The 21220-nt window shown below is 51.4% G+C and overlaps 1 protein-coding gene across 2 annotated transcripts in view; it reads left to right on the top strand.

Moving 5' to 3' along the window:
* Positions 1 to 7662: 7662 nt before the first annotated feature.
* Tspan18 (tetraspanin 18) overlaps positions 7663 to 21220 on the top strand; it is a 139869-nt gene continuing 126311 nt past the window's right edge. For both annotated transcript variants that reach the window (XM_052724480.1, XM_052724479.1), the window contains exon 1: positions 7663 to 7889. The gene's annotated coding sequence lies outside the window, so the exon portion shown is untranslated. The remainder of the gene's footprint in view (positions 7890 to 21220) is intronic.

The raw sequence follows: 21220 nt of genomic DNA, 5'->3' as shown, positions 1-21220 counted from the left end.
GGATTTACATCTCAAGTTTGAGCCTTAGGATGTAGACTGATGACTTTGATATCAGGTGCTTTGTAGAATGTTGTTTGTGAAGAGCATATTCTACTTAGTTCCCACCAACTTGAAAGCTTGTAACCTCTTAATTCCATTTTACTAATACTAATATTTATTGCTCATTTGCTTTATTATTTTATTTTTTGAGGCATGGTCTTATGTAGCCCAGGCTGACTTCTAACTCCCTCTGAAGTCAAGACCTGGAACTTTTGATCCCCCTGCCTCCATCTCCTGGGTGCTAGAATTATAGACATGCACCACCATGCCTGATTTATGCTAGGATTTAACCCAGGGCCTCATTCATGCTAGGCAAGCACTCTCCCAACTGAGCAACATCTTCAGTCCCACTTGTTTTATGTTTTTATTCACTAAATGTTCTTTTGAGTCCCTTCTAGGAGCCAGGCACTGTGAATGGACCTTGGAATGAGGCTGTTGCCAAGCAGCTGGTTCATGCATGCGCAGATATGAGCTGTGGTGCGCTGTGCTGTAACTGAAGGGTCTCAGGGTCTCACAGCAAAGGCTGGATTCTTAACAACCAAGGCACTAAGCAAACATTCTGTGAAGCTTTATGGAGCTCAGCTGTTTGCACTGGACGGGCATTTGCAAGGCGCTCTCACGAGGATGCTTATCTACCTTGTAATTGGCTTCTGCTGCTCTGTCGCCGGGGAACAGTCAGACAGAAGCCTGTCTGTAGTTTGTTAGAGTTTTACATGTTTGAGATGAAAAGTAGGGAATTGGTGGACAGTTGCAGAGCTGGAGAAAAGCCAGGAAGAAAGGAAAACTAGGGCTGAAGTGGGCATTTGCAGCCATGGGTGCAGCGCTTGGCCTGCTGTCCATGAGAAACAACCTTGGCCAAACCACTTACCCACTCTGACCTGGGATGCTTCTCTTCTGGTCAAAATCATGGGTGGTCCATTATAAACAATCTCTGCTTGTTCCTCTCTGCCTAGAGCCTGGATCCCTTGCTTTTCTTCCCACATGATCTTGCATCCTATTTGGAAGACATCATTGGGGGTCAGCAGGCTGCGCTGTGACAAACATGTCCTGTCAAAGCAAAGCTGGTTGCTGGCCATGAGTAAGATGGGGGTGTTTGAGGTGAAAGGCTCTGGGGGGGAGGTCCACAGTTGGTGTGTGAACCTGCTGTTCCCATTAAGTGAGTCAGGCAAGATCAGAACATTCTCTTAGCAAGAGAATCCGCCTCTCTGCAGAAAACAAAGATGCCATTAGGTGGGATGGATACACACACAGACGAGCACCATCACACAGGGACACATGTGTCTAGACATGTACAGACACGCATAGAGCTGCACCAACACCTGGGGACATACATGTGCCCAGATACACAACACACAGACTTGAACCATCACATGGGGATCCTAGACATGGATATGCACACATGCAAGCACACACATGCACCAGGGCACCCTGTCATCCTGGTTTCCCCATCCAGGGACTCTGTGAGCTCCATAGTGGGACTCAGTCCCTTGCACCCACCAGAGGGGGGCTGGATTTCTTCCCATATCTGAGAGCTTCTCTGGAACAGAGCAGAGGCAACAAGGCCAAGACAGCAAGGAGACATGACCAGGTACACCAGGGTCTAGGATAAATCCCAGCTCTGCTACTTAACTAGGGGCATTTGTCTGGTGACTCTGCCCTCTGATGGAATGGGGATGATAGCCACGATTCTTCTAGCACTTCTTTGACCAAGCTTCTGGCACTGTGACCTGGATAACCATTTCCAGGGCTAGAACTATCTTTGGGTTCCCCTTGTTTTGTACATCTGTTCCAGGGACCCTGACACAGATTCAGTGAGGCCCCAAGTGAATGTTTCTTTTGAGTCTTGTTGCCTGGAAATGTGGAGGGGGAGTGTAGACGCTCAGTGGGTGTGGGAGGGGTGTAGGGGCTCAATGGGTGTGGGAGGGGTGTAGGGGCTCAGTGGGTGTGGGAGGGGTGTAGAGGCTCAGGGGGTGTGGGAGGGGTATGAAGGTTCAGTGGGTGAGGTATGAGGGGTAAGATGCTTTCTTAAACTGTCCTAGCAAAGAGCTACCACTTCAGTGACACAGAAGGCCAGTCACCTCAGGTTTTACCTCGCTTGGGTGGCTTCCTCCTGGCCTCTGGCTGGCCCCTGGTACACAGCTGTCCTGAGTGCCCCTTGGCTTGCTGTCATATGTCTGTCTCTGTGTCCATCACTCCCCTTTGGACAGGGACACTGGGTTAGGGCCTTATCCGAACTTCACCGTCTGTAGAGACCTTATTTCCAAATAAGGCCCAGTCCCCAGGACCAGGACTCCAACATGGCTTTAGGGGACAGAGTGTAGCTTATAACACAAGGGGGAGCAGCTGGATTGAGTGAGGAGAGACTCCAGTCTGAGCTGCCTGGACAACCAGGGTAGTGACAGAGTCCTTTCTACTGGAAGGGCCTGTGTCGCTGTGACATGGAGGAAGCTTTGCCAGAACCCAGGTGGCCCGCTCTGCTTCCAGCTGCTGCCAGACACCCAGGGCCTGAGCAGGCTTCCATACCATGAACAGTGATGACTGGTTTTGTTACCAGTCCAGCACCTAATCCCTAGTCCTCTGAGCCCCCATGTGCTTCCTGTGGGGTCATTTAGCTTCCCCATAGGCAGCCCTCGTTGGCTCAGAAGAATGCACAAACTAGTCCCTGGCTGATCTTGATGTAATTAAAGGGAGAGTTGGAGCCCTATGCTTGATTTGCTGGGGAACTCTAGGTAGGTCTCCATGTGTTTCCCTTTGAAACAATGGACTTCCTGACTGCCCCTGCCCCACGGACTGTGAGGGGGTTTAAGTGAGCAGGAAGACAGCTAAATATCTTACCAGTGTCTGGAACACCACAGGCACTCCTCATGTTAAAAGACAAGGAATGAAGAGAACAGAGAGGCAAAACAGCATGACTGAAGGCACACAGCTCATGAATGAAGGTTTTGAACCTGAATATGTACAATTTTCCCACCGAGCATGGGCAGAAGGAAGCTATTCATGATATCACATTGTTTGCTCAAAGTTAAAAGAGACAGTGGAGGTGGGCAGAAGTGCAGCAGGCAATCCTGGGTAGGAATTCTCCACGCCGTTCTCAGGCTTGCTTTCTAGAAAGTTTAGCCACAAAGTACAAGAAGAAACTGGATGCTGCCCCTTCCCAGCAGAGGCTCCAGACCCCTGCCCCTCTCCTGCAGCATCTCTGTGTGTGTGTGTGTGTGTGAGTGTGTGTGCGTGCGCGCGCGCACATGAGTGAGTGCACAAGTGCATCCAAATATACCTTCTCTTCAGCAGTATTCCTGGGGTAGAGGAGGCAGTGGGCCCTGGGGGACTTGTGCTAAAGTCTCCAAGACTTGGCTGGGCTGTCCGGAGCAGTGCATCGGGAGAAGAGGAGAAAGCCTAGGGTTGACAATTGCTCCAGGACCTGAAAACACAATAGTACAACCCTCCAAACTCAGAGCATGTTCTTGGGACCCAGGGATTCATTTTTTGTGAGAGGCTTTGGAAAGATAAACAAATGCAATCACTCTTGGGTGTACATTTAATGAACTGCCAATGTTTTGGGAAGTGACTGCAAATGACACATAAAAGGAGACAATTTGGAGGAGAAAAGGAGGCAATGATTAAAATTTTCAAGTGCAGACTGTCTTGGGAAAGCTAGATTAGATTGGAAGGTCAAACACCTGGGGGTGGGGGTGAGGTCAACCCACGCTGTCAGGTGTCCTCCAGGCTTAGCTTTACCTAGTGTGTACCATGTGACAAAGATTTCCCTGAGAGCCTCCCATCGTCAGTGCCAGGAGGGTGGTCACCACGGTGTCTTTGGGAAGATCGGGTGGTTTGGGCCGGTAGGAGTAAAATGTTAGTGAAGGAAGCCTGACAGCTTGAGTTTGATCCTTGGAACCATGTAAAGGTAGGAGAGAACTGAGCACACAAAGTAGTCCTGAGACAGCCATGAGTGTGCTGGGGTGTGTGCGCCCTGCCCCACACACACAAGGAGAGAAGAAAGAGAGAGAGAGAGAGAGAGAGAGAGAGAGAGAGAGAGAGAGAGAGAGAGAGAGAGAGAGAGAGAGATCAGAGCCTTTAAGTGACATCTTCCAGGCAGCACAGTTGGGATTCTCTAAGCAAATGTCTGAGGGCAGCCTCCACTGAGGGTGCTGGAGACCCAAGACAGCACTCCCGAGTAAGAAGTTTGCTGTCTCGTGGCCCTAATGTAACAAAGCTGGAGTCACTGGCCATTTTTTCCTATGCTTTCAAACCCTTTCTTTGTAAAAGGACACATGCTCTTTTCCAGCTGAAGTGGATTACCATGGCACAGAGCCAATGACTAAGGGACCTAGTTGAACTGGAAGAAGGAGGTGGCATTTCTGCCCTTTTTCATGATTCCCGGGGTACTGGAGCAGGGCCTGACAGCCCACTCAGAACCCATGCTCATATCTGGGGCGTCATCTGCCAGTTGGGAGCACTGAGGCCTGGTGAGGGCAGAGCTCCAGGCTGCAAGCTGCTGGCTGCTGGTTCAGGGCTCTTAGTGTAGGATGTCACTGCAGATGTTTGCTCCAGCTGTACCATGTCCAGGACCTGAGCCCCAGCACCTGAGTTGTCTAGCCCAAGCTGATTCTGACAGACTTGAGACTTTTAGGCCAATGGGACATTTTGGTTTTTTTCTTATTGTGAGTGTCAGAGAAAAGAACCTTGAAGAACTCCTTGGGAGAGAGGTGAGTATTTTCAAAATCCATGTCTCCCACATTTCCTGTATTACTCCCCTGTTGCCATGACAGCAGCAGCTTGAGGAAACAGGGTTCATAGTTTGAAGGGACAGTCCATCACAGAAGACATGGTGGGGAAGGTGTGGCCTCTGGTCATGTTCATCTACCATCAGGAAGCAGAGAGAGATGAATGTCGGTGCTCAGATCTCTTTCTTCTTATTCTGAATAATAATAAGAATCCCAGCCCATAGGATGAAGCTGCCCACAGTTAAGACAGATCTTCCCACTTCAATGAACCCAATTTAGAAGCTCCCTCATAGACATAACCAGAGATTCATCTCCTAGAACCTAAGACCTAGATGATTCTAGAGTCTATAAAATTGACAATATTAACTATCACGCCCTTCCCTAAAACAGGGAGTTAAGAGGTCCTGGCCTAGGAGTCAGGAGGCTCAGGTCATCACCGGTCTCCCCATCTGTCCAGCCTGTCATGCTTTCTCAACATCCCCATCTAGACAATGAAACAGCCTGACTACAGTGAATTCTCCACAAGGTTTCTTTGGAGTGGGCAATGAAGAATCTAGAACCTTCTGAGCCAGACTGCTCCTGGGTCTAAGCTAACCTGAGCTCCACTAGGTCAAGGCTGGCTATCCCTTCCACCTCACTCCTGGCCTGTCTCTCCTCCCCATTCTATCTCCTTGGAAAATTTCTTTGCCTACCGGGAAACTCCGGATAAACTCCCACAGTTCTGGGAATTTTCTTGTTCTCTTGATAAAATAGTTAAAGGGATTCCTCAGGTTGTTTGTTGAACTTTACACACAGAAGCATTAAGATGGAGATCACTTTGTGAGCAGGGGACTAGCTCTCACAGCAACGGAGTGTGGCTTTACGTCTCCTGAGACTAAACTTTCAGGGTTCCCTATTTGGGGGGAGAAAAGAGTATTTTTCTGCCTCAGCTATATAGGTATCACATTTCCTGATGTGAGGGCATCCCAAGTCGGTTGCTTTGGGTTCTTTCTGCCCCTCGCTGATCTTCAGGAGGGAATAAGCCTGGGAGTGATCAGCCCTTCTCAGGAAAAAGAGCCAGTGGGATCTTGTTACACTCTCTTTTATTGTGACTGAAGATCCATTGTTGCAGTTTAATGACACCGTTTTATTTCACACTGTATTTGTTTTATGATGGCCCTCTATTTATAGCAACCCGACGCTGCTTTTCCATTTATGGCTGTGGTATAACATATCACTGTTTAAAAACAAACTCGTTTAAGTAAAACAAAATATAAAATAAGTGCTGATTTCAAGAAAGCCATTAAGCAGGCAGCCTTCACCCTGGGGCCCGGCCAGGTCCACGTTCTGCAGGAGGCAGGAGACTGAGGCCTAGAGCTGGGATCACTGTCCCCCTTGGGTGTGAGTTGTGCAGCCAGCCTGTGCTGTCTTCATCTACTAAGTTGGTTCTGGGGTGCAACTCAGGTTCTCGGTCCTGGTGGCACACACCTTTAGCCAGTGAGCCATCTTACTGGTCCCCAACCAGTGCCGTCTTCCTCACGCCATTCTGCCAGCTCTTACCAGAGCTAAATCATCCAAAGCCTCCCACTCTGGTCAAGCCCAGGCCCTCACTCAAGGCTTGATTCTCACAGAGTTTCTGTGGTGCCTCTCTCTGTGGTCCCAGGAGGCCCACGCCAGCAATCCTTTACAGAAGCATCCTTGAGTTCAGGGCCTGCAGGGGTTCTCAGCTAGAGGGGTCGGCCTCCCCTTGACCCTGTGTGGGAAGCTGGAGAGGTGTCTATATAGTGACAGAATTCCATACCTGTGCAGGCCCACTGAAGAGCAGAATCCAGACCTGTTCTCAAGCTGCATGCCCCTTTAGCAAACCCGCCTTGGCCTCTCTCTCGACTCTGTGAAGTGGTTCTAGCCCTGAGAGACCTTAGACATTTTACTTCTTGGACTGTGGGCAAGGATAGGCCAAGGCTTTTTGTTTGCTCTTCAAAACTCAGTCTTGTATTCTGACTGCACTAGCTTTCACATCCAAGGCTGTCTGTGTCTGTCCTGAGTGAGATCAGTGGGCCAAGAAGTCTGAGGTCTCTTTCAGAGTGTAGTTTAACTCGTGTGTGTGTGTGTGTGTGTGTGTGTGTGTGTGTGTGTGTGTGTCCACACAAGACTGTTCCAGTGGAAGTGTCAAAGCTGGACACTGATAGTTGCTGCCAGTGAGGCAACAGGAGTTGCAATCTGAGTCCTCTCATGGCAGTTTCTGTTAGGTTGTGATTCTTATATGCCTGCTCGTGAATTTTGTATGTCGTCCCCCCCCCCCCCCATCCCCGTGTGGCGTAGGTTAGCTGTGCCCTGTGCAGGGTGGGGAAGTGGGTGGGATGAGAGCCTCAGGTCTGGTCCTTAGCAGTGCCGTGGTTTACAGCTGATGGAGTTGGGAAGGTTCACCAGGCCAGAGGCAGTCACCAGCAAGGAGCCTTAACAGTGCCTGCCGCCCAGGTTCCCATCAGAGACTTCCCTGGCAGTGAGTGGAACACCAAGGGGCAACGTCTCAGTGGAGGATCCCACATCTCAGCCGTGCAGTCACACCCAAGGGTGCTGGTGACACCGAGAAAGCTCCCCAGGAATAAATGTCCTAGTCTGGGGTGCCACCCTCGCCCTCCTCCAGCAATCTCCTAAATTCCAACAACGAGCGAGCATGGGGAGAAGGCTTAGGGGTACAGGGGCCATGGGGGAAAGCTCGACTCTAGAGACCACGCGCTAGGACCGGGTGAGAGAGACACAGTGGGGAGGCAAGGACCAGGTTAGCCTACAGACGCGTCAGCACCGCGGCGGCAGTAGTGGCGACAGGAGACCGAGGGGCGGAGGCTAGGGCGGAGGGAGCGGGAGGGCGGGCCGGAGGGTGGCGGGAGGTGTGGCCGGCGGCGGTGGCGGGCGAGCGGCTGCAGCTGCCGCCGGCGTCTCAGGGGCTGCAGGCTGCAGGCGGACACAGCTCCGAGCTATTCCGAAGCCCAGCAGCGCCAGGCCTCTCGGCCCCGGGCCCCCAGCGGGCGTCGCCGCTCCTCGTCGCCTAGCCCAGTGCCACCGTGCAGGATTGCCGGCGCCCCGCAAGTTGCGAGCGCACTCTGCGCCCGGGGAAACTTTCCCCCGTGGCCGGGCCTCTGCCAGGTAGGACTGGACCACTGTACCCCTCTGTGCGTACTGGCGCAGGGACCCCGCGCGTTCCAGGGGAGATCTCGGACCAGTGTGGGTTTCAGGACGCTCGGGGAAGCGGCCACTAAGTTCTGCTTTGACTCCCCTGGAGGAGGGGACTGCGCCTCCTCGTGTGACCCCGAGCACGCCCCGGGTCGCGGACTTCGCCCGGGTCAGGTGCAGCCATTCTGCGCCTGTAGATCCCTGGGGCTCAGGCGACAAAAGGGCGGCAGGTGGGACTCTCAGGTCCGGAGTGTCGGCCGGTGATGTGCCGGGAGGGAAGGGGTGCTTCCAGGTGACCCGGAGCGCGGACAGGTCTCCATTGGAGACCTGGAACAGGGCTTGGGCGCGGCGGATCGCCGGCTGTGCTGGGGCACCGAGCGCACGTCGCCTTCTTGGGACCCTGGTGGCCGGCCAGGAGAGCGCGCCTGAATTTGCTTCCGCACCCGGGCTATCATTCCCTGAGAGGGAAGGTGTGCAGCTCTGTGGATGCGGAGACCTAGGAGGCTGCCGGGCGGGTCCAGTGGCCAGATGTGGGGTGTGGTGGCCGCGGGTTCCCAGCGTGGCTGGCCGTGGTGGGTGCGCGCGGGATCAGCGTCCTGCTTACGCTGGGATAGTTGCCTCGCCAGGGGGAGCACTTCCTTGGCCCGATCGGCTTCCCAGACCAGCCCAGGATCTTTACAGACCGCAGCTCGGCAGATGCATGCACCACTGCAACGCGCGGGGTCTGTCTGGAGGAGCGCCCCACCTTGCCCCAGCGAATCGGGCGGAGGGTGGGGTGCCTCTGCGACGACCAGATGGATCAGTGTGATGAGATGATTTTTCATGTTCTGCTGGCAAGGATGAGTGAACAGTTTACACCCAGAAAAACAAAAACAAAAGAAACTTTACATGGACAGCGAGCTGGCATGGAAACAATGGGATAGAACATTGGTTGGGATTTACTTGAAGTTACTGAAACCCAACCCTTTTTGTAAAAGTGGCTCCCTTTGTCCTGGTCCTGGCAGATCTCTGGGCGTGGTGGGCAGGACTCATCCTCTTTCTGGGCACAGGTACATTGGGTGAGTGGTGGGGTTCCTTAGGAATTTCTGTAGTTCCATCAGAAGGGTCACAGTCCCCAGCCATTACGGAGAGCACCTCATCTCCTGGGTTCCACACACATCTGTCTAATCACCTCCCAAGTATTGGTGAAAACTTGTCTTCCTTCCCATACTCTTAGATTCCTGTATCGTCCCTGTGGGAAGGGACATGCTGACTTCCGGAGTCTGTAGAAAGTGTCATCTTGGTTGTGTGAAGGGCTGTTCATATCGAGGGGACTCTGGGGGGCTGATGCCTCATCTTTCTCTCTAAACTCGTCTGTCTCTCTTCTCTCTACCCCGAGAGAGTACCGATGAGCTCACCAGAGACCATGGCTTCAGAGTGACTGGAAGTTTTCACGTGTCCTTGCTAGGAATTCGTGCTCACCATCCCAGCTGCCCCACAAACCCCTGCAAGGTGATGGAAATGAGGTGATCCCTCAGTCCTCAAGAGACAGATGGGGTCCTGCCTTCAGCATGGGTAAAAGCCGTGTGTGTTTATTAGATGTAGCCAGTGCTTCGGTGCAGGACAAAGTTTCTGTCAGTGAGATCAGCCTTCAGCCTGGGTTCTGTGTGGAATGGCAGAGCTGACAGACTTCATCCTGGCTTCTGTGGAATCACAAGGCTGAGGCAAAGAGGCAAAGGAAAGGGTGGGGAAGCCCTTGTCTCTGGATCTGTCTTTAAGGCATTCCAGGAGCCAGAAAACAAAAGAAGTGTTTGGTTTGTTTTATTTTAGTGACTGTGTGTGTGTGTGTGTGTGCTGGAAGCCTGGTAGGATACCCTCTCCCTTGGAACCCGGGTATTAGCCTGTCCCCCACTCTAAGGCCTGCGGATTTGGGGTGCTGTCTTCCCTCTCTACTCCCTACTCACCCCAACCCCCACACTGAAGAGAGCACAGGCTCTCCACCCTCTAGGGCTGCTCATGTCTCTGCTCCTGCTAAATGCCCAGTCTCTGACTCCAGGTAAATCCCCAGTCTCCGACTTAGCAATAATCCAAGCCTGGGCCCATTTCTTTGTCTTTCCTAACCCCAAATCCAAAATGCCAATCAATCACGAGTGCTCCAGGGAATGTTGTAGAAGTGGACCTCTGGGCGTGCTTGTAGGACATCTTGGTATGAATCCAGAAAGAACCCCAACCTTTTAATAACTTCCACACCAGCTTGGAAATAGCTCCCTACTTAACTAAATGACGTTTCAGTGCTCTGGGCTCAGGGCTGTTTGGGTTTGGAGTCAAGGGATTGGGGGGGTTGGGTTGTGGGAGGGGCTGGTACAGGGAAAAGAGCAGATTTGAAATCCAGCCAGCCAGTTTATCAGTGAGGCCTTGGATGAGACCCTTCCCCTGTGACCCTGCTTCCCTGTCTGTAAATAGCTCTGGAGATGGAGGGGCCTTGTGACTTAAATCCAGGGAAGCCTTTTGGTGATCTGGACAGCCATGCTGGACGCTGCCTCTAGTCCAGCAAGAGGTTCTTCTCCAAGCTGTTTGGCCTCCTCTTGCTGGCCTCTGGTACTAGAACCCAGTGGGCTCACACCCAGGGGTAGTCATTCAGCTTGTGTGGACCAATACCACACACTGGTGTTTGGGGGAAGTTTGGGAGCAGAGAGAGGGTAATGTTGTGACCGTCCCTGCTAGGAATGTCACACAGCCAGTGCAGGTGTCTGTCTCTGGTTGCCTGTCAGTCCCCATTCCCTGGGAAAAGCCAGGGCCTGAGGCTGGACTGCACACTTTAGCAGCCCCCCCCCCCCCCCCCTTTCCAGAGAGCTGCTCTTCTGGCCCATTTCATCAGCCACTGAGAAGGGAGATCAGGAACTATTGTTTGAGCTCAGCTGGGACCCCACAGAGAGAGCTCAGAACCCCACACTTGGTCCCAGGGAACAGATGATGCCAACTGATCAGGGTCTCTGTAACCCGATGCTCTCAGGCAAACATGCCAGTTTGGGTTCCTCCTGCCCCACAGGCTGGCACCTTGGAGTAATGTCAGTGTTCCATCTGATGGAGTAGGGCCGATCACAAGTTTTTTTTTGTTTGTTTGTTTTTTGTTTTTTTTTTTTTGTTTTTTTTTTACAAAGAAAAACAGAATGAGATGGTGAGCCTCGGGTCTGCAGCTGACACAGCCAGGCTTTCAGCAGGGTCCTGATTATCCCACTCTCTCTAGCTTTAGACTCCGGGGCCCTGATTATCCTGCTCTCTCTAGCCTAGACTCTGGGTCGGACGTAAGCAGAAACAGGCTCCTGAGTGGAAGGTTTGTGTGTACACCCAGAAATTAGTTGCGGTAGAGTAGACAAATCAGAGAACCAGGGATTAGGAGGCTTGATCTACATCATAGATGAGGCTGTGTGGCCTCAGCTAAGTCACTGCCCTTTCTGAACCTCAGGCTCTTTATTTGCTTAGAAAAACCACTGCATGGCGATTAGAGTACTTGGGTATAAATGCTGTCTACCCTGCTTGTCAGTTACGTGACTTTAGGTTGTCACACAGCTTCTGGTGTCTTCCATTTTCTATCAAATGGAATTAGCAAGATCTCCCATCAGACTGCAGTGGACCATCAGTGAGATAATCTGGGTAAAACACTTGGCACTGCAGCCAGCACACAGCAAACACTGGCACCTTCCCACTGTAGTTTAGGGATGGGAGACAATGTGACGAGGTTGGGTGTCCAGTTGTTTTCTTCCTTTCTTACCTCACTAGGGCTGTGTATTTCCCGGTGGTTATTCCTATGGTAGCCCTGTCCCTGTTGCAGGACAGCCAAGGTGATGTCTAGTCCCCCAGCCGTTATCTGCCAGTCTTCCCCCATCCACTTTGCTTCCCATTGTAACTGGGTACCAAGACCACCTGTGCTGATGAGAAGCTGGCCTGATGGACAGCTTCCAAAATCACCCCAGCCACGGCTCTTCTTCTAAAACACTTTGGACTTTCAGATAAATGCTCTTGGGTTCTGTAGGTTGCATTTTGCCCAGCTGACCCTGATTCCTCTTTGGATGTGAATTGGGCCAGGTCTGAGGTTTGCAGAGTGGGGGCTATGTCCACTGTCCTGTCTGGGGAAGCTTCCTCAGGCTGCTTGGGAGGGGACGGTCCAGGCTGCACCTACGCCTCTTTCCCATGAAGACTGTTGCTCTAGGTGATCTTAACAGTGATATCTGCCTGGTATAGACACTGTGAGACTGCTCCTATGAGTCAGAGCTAGACCACACAGCATCATCTCTTTTCACTGGGGGCTTTAGCTATTGTTCCCATTTTATAGGTGGGAGAATAAGGCTCTGAAAAAAAACATGGAGTCAGCAGCATGGCTGGGATTTGAGATTAGTTCAACTTGGTTCTTCAATCTATGGGCTCAGCCACTGTGTGATACTTCTTCCTGTGACCTCCAGAGCTCTAGTAAGGATCTTTAAATTTGGACCACCTCCCGCACACACACACACCCCACCCACGTATGCTTTTGACCATCCTTGCTCAGGGCACCTTCTGAGAATCCCTCCTTTCATCTTGCATATATCACTTAGGCACCTTGGGGACAGGTGGGTTAAAAGGTTTGGGAACATGGTTGCTCACAGGAGGGGAATAATCTTAGGCAACAACAAAGGGCTGTAACAGGAAGAGGTGTATTGCTGGCCTGGCCTCCATCTCTGCTTTTTGTGGTGCTTGAGATGGTGACCGTGGCCTGTATATGGCTGTTCTTCTGAACCATGTAGGTGGCATTGAAGTCACTACAGAATGAGAAGAGGATGGTGGTAATGCCAGCAGGCACTCCATGCTTCAGCAGGAGATGGTACATACCACTCAGCTCTGGTACATTGGCCAGATCTGTCCCCTGGTCCTAACCAGCCACAAGGGCAGCTGAAACCAGCTTGGCAATGGCATTAGCAGGAGAGTGCTGAAGTGAACATTCAAGGCTCCTTGGGACGACTGAGTCACCAGCCCTTCAAACATTAGGCTTGTCATTAGCTGACTGTGACTGGACAGTCTGCACATGGGGACATTATTTCCAGGTGATCGTATTGGGCCTGTGAGACGTTGCAGGGTGTGGAGCCAAAGGGGCTGACAAGTGGTACGGCCATCTCTTGGCTTTGCACCTGGTACTCTATGGCCTCCTTTGGTTTGCTGAAACGTATTGCTTTGAGAACTTTCCAGAACCTTTTCCAAGTTCTTCTAGTAGCCACTTCTGTCCCTAGCACTTCCCATCCCTTCAGGGTGACTCTTGTGTTCATCTCTGTGAGAGTGGGGAGTTAGGGAGGCAAGAGTGCTGGACTCATCTGGAAGTCCAGGGAGAAGGGCAGGGGTGTGAAGGGAGAGACTCTCCTTTGAGATGCAGAGTGTGCATCGGAGTGTGAGTAAGAGAGAAGGGGGCAGCTCCAGAAAAACAGCTAGATACCATCCAACACAGGCATAGATGCCTAATGCAGCAACAGACTCTGGCTAATGGTGAAAGGTTCCAGATCCTGCCCACCCCCCACCGCTGTGACCTCAGGACTGGGCTCTCTTGATGAACTAACAGAGCTTCGATTTGGAGTGGGGAGACAGATTTGGAGTTAACTACCACTTTCATGGGGCCTGGGCCCAGAGATACTGCTAGGTATGGCTCCCTGCCACCCACCCCGCCCCCACACGGCCATCTCTACTGTTGGGACAGATTGCTTTCAGGCTGGCCAAGTGTGTGCAGCCTCCTGGGGAGCAGGCTGGGCCACCTGCTTCCTGACATTCAGGGACCCTGCCAGTGGAGCAGGCTCTGCTTGCGGCTGTGACTCCAAGCAGGTTTAACAGGCACCCATAGGAATTATGGGAATGGGGCTGAGTCGTTGGCTCGGCTCAAACAGAATGCCCCTGTGGACCCCACATGAAATGACTGAGGGCTTGATGCAAAGAGAAGAAAAGAGGCCATCTCTTAGAGGTTCTAACCCAGGGAGGCTAGAGGGCTCAACATCCAGATCCCTCCCAGGTACAAGAATCAGAGGAGGCAACTTGTCATAGGGGTTAGGGACAGGCATGTCTGAACACAACCACATGGCTGTGTTCAAGTCCCTAGTCAGCCTGGCAGCCAGGACTGATATTTGTCCTTTATCAAATCCCTTAACATGTAGTAGCTTCATACACACTGTTCTGCACTTGGCATTTATTCACTCATCCTGTATCGGCCTGCTCTGCTTCAGTGGGCCAATTCCAACAGCAGATCCCTGATGAAGGATTCGAGGGCCAATACTTTATGGATGAACAGAAGTGAGTTCCCCTCGAGGGGCCGCTGGGGCCCAGTCCTTTGGGGATTCTGTAAGCAACTGTATAAAACACACTTCAATCATCCCACCTGGCAGGGGAAGCTCACTTGTTAGTCACCAATTTCAGTGCCACACAAAAGGATGCTCCCAGAGACTCCAACTTCCGGATACTTCCAGCCTGCCTCCTGGTGAGGAGTCAAGGGAAGGACTACCAGAGAGAGCAGCACCTTCCAGCAAAACCCCAGGAACCCTTGCCGCACCACAGGCACAGGCGGGGTGGGCGTGGGGAGTGGGTTGGAAGCACAGCTCACTTGCCTGAGGTAGAGGCAGGGATCTGTGATGGATTCGGTCAGTTGCATTCGTGGCCACAGTCATTCTTTCCCTGACAAGGGACTGAAGCGCCACATACACCTCAGCAAATAGCCAGCCCACGGGACTTCTGCCTCTCATGGCTTCCTGGTTTTCTCTAGCCTCTCCATGTTATCTGCTCAACCCACCTTGGTCCCCACAAACATCATCTTGGCTTTTCCATCTCGTGGGGTCCAACAGCCTGGACTTGGCGTAGTCAGGAAGAGTCTCCGGGCCCCTCCCGAGGTCTTTGTGAACTGGCCGGCAACAGGTGAAGGTGGAGGGCCGTCTCCACTCCTCCGGACTGTGGTATTGCTCGTCAAAGGGCTTTTTTGCTGTTGTTTGAGGCTTCTTTCCAAAGGTTTCTTGCTGAGAAAGCCAGCCGCGGAGCCAAGGGGAGCAGTGACCTCTGAGGCTCTGCCAGCACACCCTGTGAGAAAGCAGGGCCCGGCCGGCCGGGTGAAGGTTGCTTGGGCCAGAGCTGTAGCATAGGCTGAGCTTCCTGGGCATTTGGGAGCCTTCTCACTTTTTCTGTCTAAAGACTTGTAACACGAAGGGGGCCAAGCTCTGAGCCTGGGGTCCCTAGCAGGCCTGGAAATATAACATCATTACAAAGCGAATGAAGAGTTCGGCTGTAGCTCACACTTAGCCTGGAAATGGCTACCCTCCACCTATTGTTATAGAGAGCACTGGACTTGGAGTCCAGAGCCTCCAAGCCTTGGGTCTGGTTCTGTTTGGCTCTGACAAACTCTTGTATATACTGTGTGTGTGTGTGTGTGTGTGTGTGTGTGTGTGTGTGTGTGTGTGTGTGCATATCTATGTCTAGGTATATGTGTGTGCACACGTACAATGAAGCCAGACATCAATCAATGTTGGGTGTCTTCCTTTATTGGTCTCCATCTTATTTTTTGAGACAGGGTCTAAAAAGAGGCTGGACCTGGACCTGGTGCTCATAGATTTGACTAGACTATCCAGCCAATGAGCCCCAGTGGATCCTACCACCTCTACCCCAGGGGTAAAGACATTCAGCCTTTCTGTGGGTACCGGAGATCTGAACTCAGGGCCTCAGGCTTGCATAGTAGACGCATTACTGCCTGAACCACCTCCAGCCCCGCTGTGAGCTTCTGATGTCTCATCCTCATAAGAGAAATGAATCCTGTGAGTCTCAGTGTCTCGTCCAACAACAGTCACTGGGTTCACCTCAGAGTCTGAAGAGGGGAAGAAAAGCCAGAAGCTGTGCATCTCTTGGGTGTTGTCTAAATAAATTAAGAGGGCTTTTTAATATCTGGGATTACACCACACACACACACACACACACACACACACACACACACACACACACACACACCCCTTCCCTTTCATTTGATAATCTTTTCTTTTTAAAATAATTTGAAGAATACAAGCAACTGATGAATGCCACACAATAAACGCAAATAAACATATTCTTTTAAGAAAGTAGTTGCCATGTCATAGAATTTATATAATGGGCAATTTTTTGTCTCAAGTAGCACAACTACATGTAAACGTCTATTCAAACTTGTTTGAGGTAGGTGTGTGTGTGTGTGTGTGTGTGTGTGTGTGTGTGTGTGTGTGTGTGTGTGTGTGTGTGTGTAGGCCTTGGTGGAAGGTTCTCTCTGGAAAATAGTAATCGTGGTAACAATATCGTCAAACCAAGTTGCATGTGTGTTCACACACATCTTTGGGTGAGCAACATATGGACTCCTATGAAACACTTTAGAAGGAAGTGTTCTGAAAGCTGCTGGAATGTTCCCCTGTGTTCAAACGGGGCTGTGAGAAGCTGAGGCAGATTCCAGCTTTGTAGTCCCACAGATTGGGATCAAACTCGAATCCTGGTTAGCTGTGTGACTGTGGGTGAGCTGTGGGGGCGGGGAAGCAGTAAGAGGAGATCCAGTGCACTGGGACCCTTCCCCACTCACCAGCACAGAAACAGCACTCTTGCCAAGGACCCACTGGGCCCACACACTATGTCCTGTGGTGCCTAGCAGTCTCGTTACAATGGGGTTTTACACCTGCTTTGCAGAGTGGAGACCTAAGGTGCAGAAGTTACAGTGTTTGCTCGATGGCCCCGAAAGGGGAGTGAGGTCTGTCTAAAAGTCTACAAATTCAGGCTTGTTCCACAGTAAGGTGTTACAGTTTGGGCTGAAGTGCCTTCCTCAGGCTGTTGTGAATGCTTGTTACCTGCTAGTGGCACGGTTTTTTGGACACCGACGGGCCGGAAAGTCTTTGAAAGCACAAGTCGAAGTAAACTTACCTTCCTGAAGTTTGTTTCTGTTGTGTTTTTTGGACACTGTGACACAAAGGACCTAATGTGAAAGGGAACAGTTGCCTGGATCTGGTGATGCATGGCAGCTGCTTCATGCGGGTGCTCCCTTCAGCCACTGTGTGCGCTGAGGACTTGAGTCTGAGGGTGGGGATACCACCGAGCAGCCACGCATGCCCTCTCATACACTCCAGCCTGCTCTAGGTCCTTGTCTCCATCAGCCTGCTCTAGATCTTTGTCTCCAGCTAGGTGGAGACCCTACCTAAGTTTCTCCCCAGGCGAAGTCCTCAGACCTCATCCTCAGGGCCACCCGAGAACACAGAGGGCTTCTGTACTGTGTGGGTAACAGGGACTGGGCATTGCTAATATGGCAGTCCCTCCAGCACTGACCTCCACCCCTTCCCATTTCACAAACCCTCACATTGCTGTGGCCCTTTCTCAGGTGTCCAGGCTTTTCCTGCTCAGCTCCCCACCTTTCTCCTGCAGAGAGCTGCTTCTCTTTGCCCTTTCCTGCCGGCTCTGCCTGGTCCCCTGAGTCTATGTTACCCTTGACTACCTGGAGGGGGGGTCTTACAAGGCAGTCTCTCTCAGTGACTGGCCATCTGCTTCATGCACATCTGGAGTCTTGCCTCCCGTTGGTTACCAGGCTGTCGTCAACAGCAGCCTGCCTCCTCTAAAAACCAGGAACTGGTGATGCACGTCTAGGTACTATGTGTATGGGTGTCGTCCCTGAGCCTGTGCCTTGGGGCAATATCAAGAGTTAGGCCCCAGTTTGGGTTCTATACCTGTGATGAACACCACGGCCCCTTGCAAGCTAGGGGAAGAAAGGGTTTATTTGGTTTATACTTCCACATCACAATCCATCTTCAAGGGAAGTCAGGGCAGGAACTCAAGGCGGGAACTGAAGCAGAGACCAGGGAGGAAGGCTGCTTACTGACTAGGCTCATGTTTGGTTACCTTTCTTATCCCTCTCAGGAGCACCTGCCCAGGGGTGGCACTGCCCATCTCTTACATGGGTCATTAATCGAGGATATGCCCATTCCCACAGGTCATGATGAGGGAGGTTTCTGCGTTGAGGACCCTCTTCCCTCGTTTGTGTTAAGTTGACAAAACACTAACTAGCAAAGGTTGTATCATAAATGGGGGGGGGGGGAGCCTGAACGTGGAGGAGAGTGATGGTGGGAAGAGTAGGGGTAGGTCACACCCCCCTCCCTGCTAGTTCCTGGTAGTTGAAAGAGCCTTGTGGTGCAGTGGTTACACTTAGCCGGGCTGTCTCGGCGTGGTGTGAGCCCGAACAAAGCCCTGCTGCTTGCTTTAGTGGTAGTGGCAGAGCAGGTGGTGTGGCTGGGAGGACAGAGTGGCTGAGTGTGGGACACTGGTGAGCACCGAAGGACAGACAGCCGCCTCCAGTCCTCTGACACGGAACTGCCCTGTCCTCCCAGCCCAAGCGCAACAAGAAAACCCCACAAGCTGGCAACTTGTGGGTCCTGCCTCTCTTGCTGACGGTCATGCAGGCCAGCACGTCCCTCCCCCCCACAACTCAGTAGAAGAGCGCCCACCAGCTCGGAAGGGAAGCTGCCCCATTGCAACGCCGTCCCAAGGCCCAGGATCAGCTTCCGAAAGGCAGACTTGCAGAGGCTAGCAAGGTTTTAGGTTGTTTTTAGTTTGTTTTCCTTGTTTTGATCTCTACCACGCATGGGGGAGGGGAGGACGTGAGAAAGAGGGCCTGACCTGGCTGAGCGAAGAAAATGAGATAGCTTGGGTTTCGTTTGCAGCCAGACGCACTAGGCGCTTGTCTGCAAAGCTTAATAAAGACAGGAAGCCAGAGACAACAGAGGTCTCCTGGGCTGCACAGAAACACCTCTGCACAGCCTCCTCCCCTGGGCTGCCTTTTCCTCAGGGTTGTGTGTATTAGCACCTCGCAAAAGGGCAATTTTCAGCGATGCTGGATTCCCAATCTCAGCCGCATTAGTGCAAATCTCTTTCTTAAAGCCCAGGATCAGCACGAGAAGGAGGCAGGTCTGCTCTGGGCCTGGCCCTGTCTGCCTGGAGAGCCCAGTCACCAGCCAGTCTGGGCTGACACTTGCTATTTACTGCTTAGCAGGGAAGAAGTGAGCTGTGTGATTAGGTAGAGTGAAATGAGGCTACCAGCCCTAGCTGTGACTTTACCAGGGGTTCCTAATGGACCAGGAGAAACTCCATGGAGTTGGGGGGGGGACACAGCCCTAGATTAGAAGTTGGGGTGTGATAACAATCAAGTTCTAGTTTTACCACAGACTCTCTGGGTGACCTTAGAGCAAGGCACTAGGCCTCAAAACCAACCACCAACCACTACCACCACCACCACCACCAACAAAACCCAACAACAAAACTATACCACAACAGAGAAAAAGAACCGGGTTAGGTTAGGTCCAATTTTTTCTCTGTGTCTCTGCTAATCCCTCTGGGTTCAGAAAGGCTGATGTACTGGGAGAGAAGTCAGGCTTTTGGGGACCAGTGCTGACCAGCAGGAGCAACATGTTGTGATAGTACCTGGCGGACATGCATATATATATATATATATATATATATATATATATATATATATATATATATATATATATATATAATCTCAAATGTCAGTGATGATCAATAAGTAGGGTCTGCCTTGAGCCCTGTGATGGGTGGATGGGGCTGTTTTATCCAGGTACAGCTGGAAGGAGTGCCAAGATCAATTATTGATGTCTGGCAATATTAGAAGAAAACAAATTGACAGAACCATGGAGGTTCTGGGTACAGCCAAGGGCCTGAGGAATCGGTCACTAGTTATGTGACCATGTGACCTAAGGTCTGAATTAGGCTAGATGCCACAAATAATCATCCATGGACGTCTTCCTTGCCCAGAGGTCTGGGCGGTGCTGCAGATTTGGACTGGTGCCTTGCTGGACATTAGAATGTTGAAGAGTCTGCTTGGGTGATCTGAACACAGTTCACTGTAGAAGAGCCGCCAGCAGCCTGTTCAGGCTTCAGTTCACTCATCAGTATGTAGTGCTGTATTAGACGGTGCTTCATGGTACTGTTTGAATCTGTGCAGCACCAGTGAACTCACAAAGAGGATGATCAGTCAGTCCAGTGGAAAAAGTAAATGGAGCATGCTGGCAAAGGATGAGGACCTGTGGCCTGCAGTCAGGATGCCTGGAAGTTTAGAATAGGAAATGACTCAACATTTATGTGGTAGGTTTGGTGGTTTGTATGAGAATAGCCCCAATAGGCTCCTGTGTTTGAATAACTGGTCCCCATTTGATGGAACTGTTTGGGAAGGGTTAGGAGGTGTGGCCTTGTTGGAAGTATGTCACTGGGGGCAGGCTCTGCTTCCTGTTTGTGGATCAGATGGGAGCTCTCAGCTGCTGCTCCAGCACCATGCCTGCCTACTTGCTGCCTGCCATGCTCCCCACCATGGTGGTCATGGACTCCTGTCCCCCGAGACCCCAAAACTCTTCCTTCTATAAGTTGCTTTAGTCATAGTGTTTTATCACAGACTAGAAAAGTAACTAAGATAAGGGGCTATGAACTAAAACCCAGTTATATATGCCCCGTGAGCACATGCATGTGCCCTTCGACAGACAGCTGTGAAAACGGCTTGTTGTTCAGCTTCCTGAACTCAGGAACTCAGCCAGGAACCCAAGCAGATGCATCTCCTCAGGTCATTCTCATGAGCCTTGTCTTCTTTCTAAGAGAGGTCTCCTGTGTCTCTTCGGGCCCTTGATCACCTAGAGAGGCATCTTTCAGTGTTGACCCTTCCTTAGCAGCTGACATTTCTGAACTGATCTTTCTCCTTTCTTCCTTACAGTTAAAGAGGAAGACTGTGTGGGTGTCTGCTGAGAAGTGGAGAAAATAGAGTCCTTTTTTGAGGTGCTTTTGAGATCAGCATTTACCCAAATAATGTTGCCTGAGCCCACAGGTGTTTGGAAACCAAGGAAAATATATTTGCCAGGCTAACTACCTACCTAACTAAATATTGTGGTCCGTGCAATGTCACATATGAGCTGATTCTCATGATAGCTCCATTTTGGTGAGGCATCTCTTCCCACCCCTCCCCCTGCTCGCCTTCTTTTGCAGTCCCCACCCCAGTGTTTGGTTTACTACATCATAACTTTCTTCCCTTAAAACCTAATTTCCATCTGTATTTGGCCAGCAATGACCCCCTCCATGAGGCACTTCTGTGAGAGTTAATATATTAGGAGAGTCTCCGGTGACTGTAAAACACCCTGGGAAGATGACGAGCCAGTGAAGAAAGGCTGATGTTAGAAAACATCTAGGGCTTGGATCCCCTTTATTTTAAAGACAAGGAGATGTGTTTTAGAGAGGCGTGGTGACTTGGCCAAGGTCAGTGAGTTAGAGACACAGCCATGTCCCCT

Source organism: Peromyscus californicus, unplaced genomic scaffold, assembly GCF_007827085.1.
Source record: "Peromyscus californicus insignis strain IS unplaced genomic scaffold, ASM782708v3 Scaffold_7__1_contigs__length_154581171, whole genome shotgun sequence".
NCBI lineage: Eukaryota > Metazoa > Chordata > Mammalia > Rodentia > Cricetidae > Peromyscus > Peromyscus californicus.
Note: the sequence above shows the minus strand (reverse complement) of the source record. Positions and strands in the feature narration are given on the sequence as shown.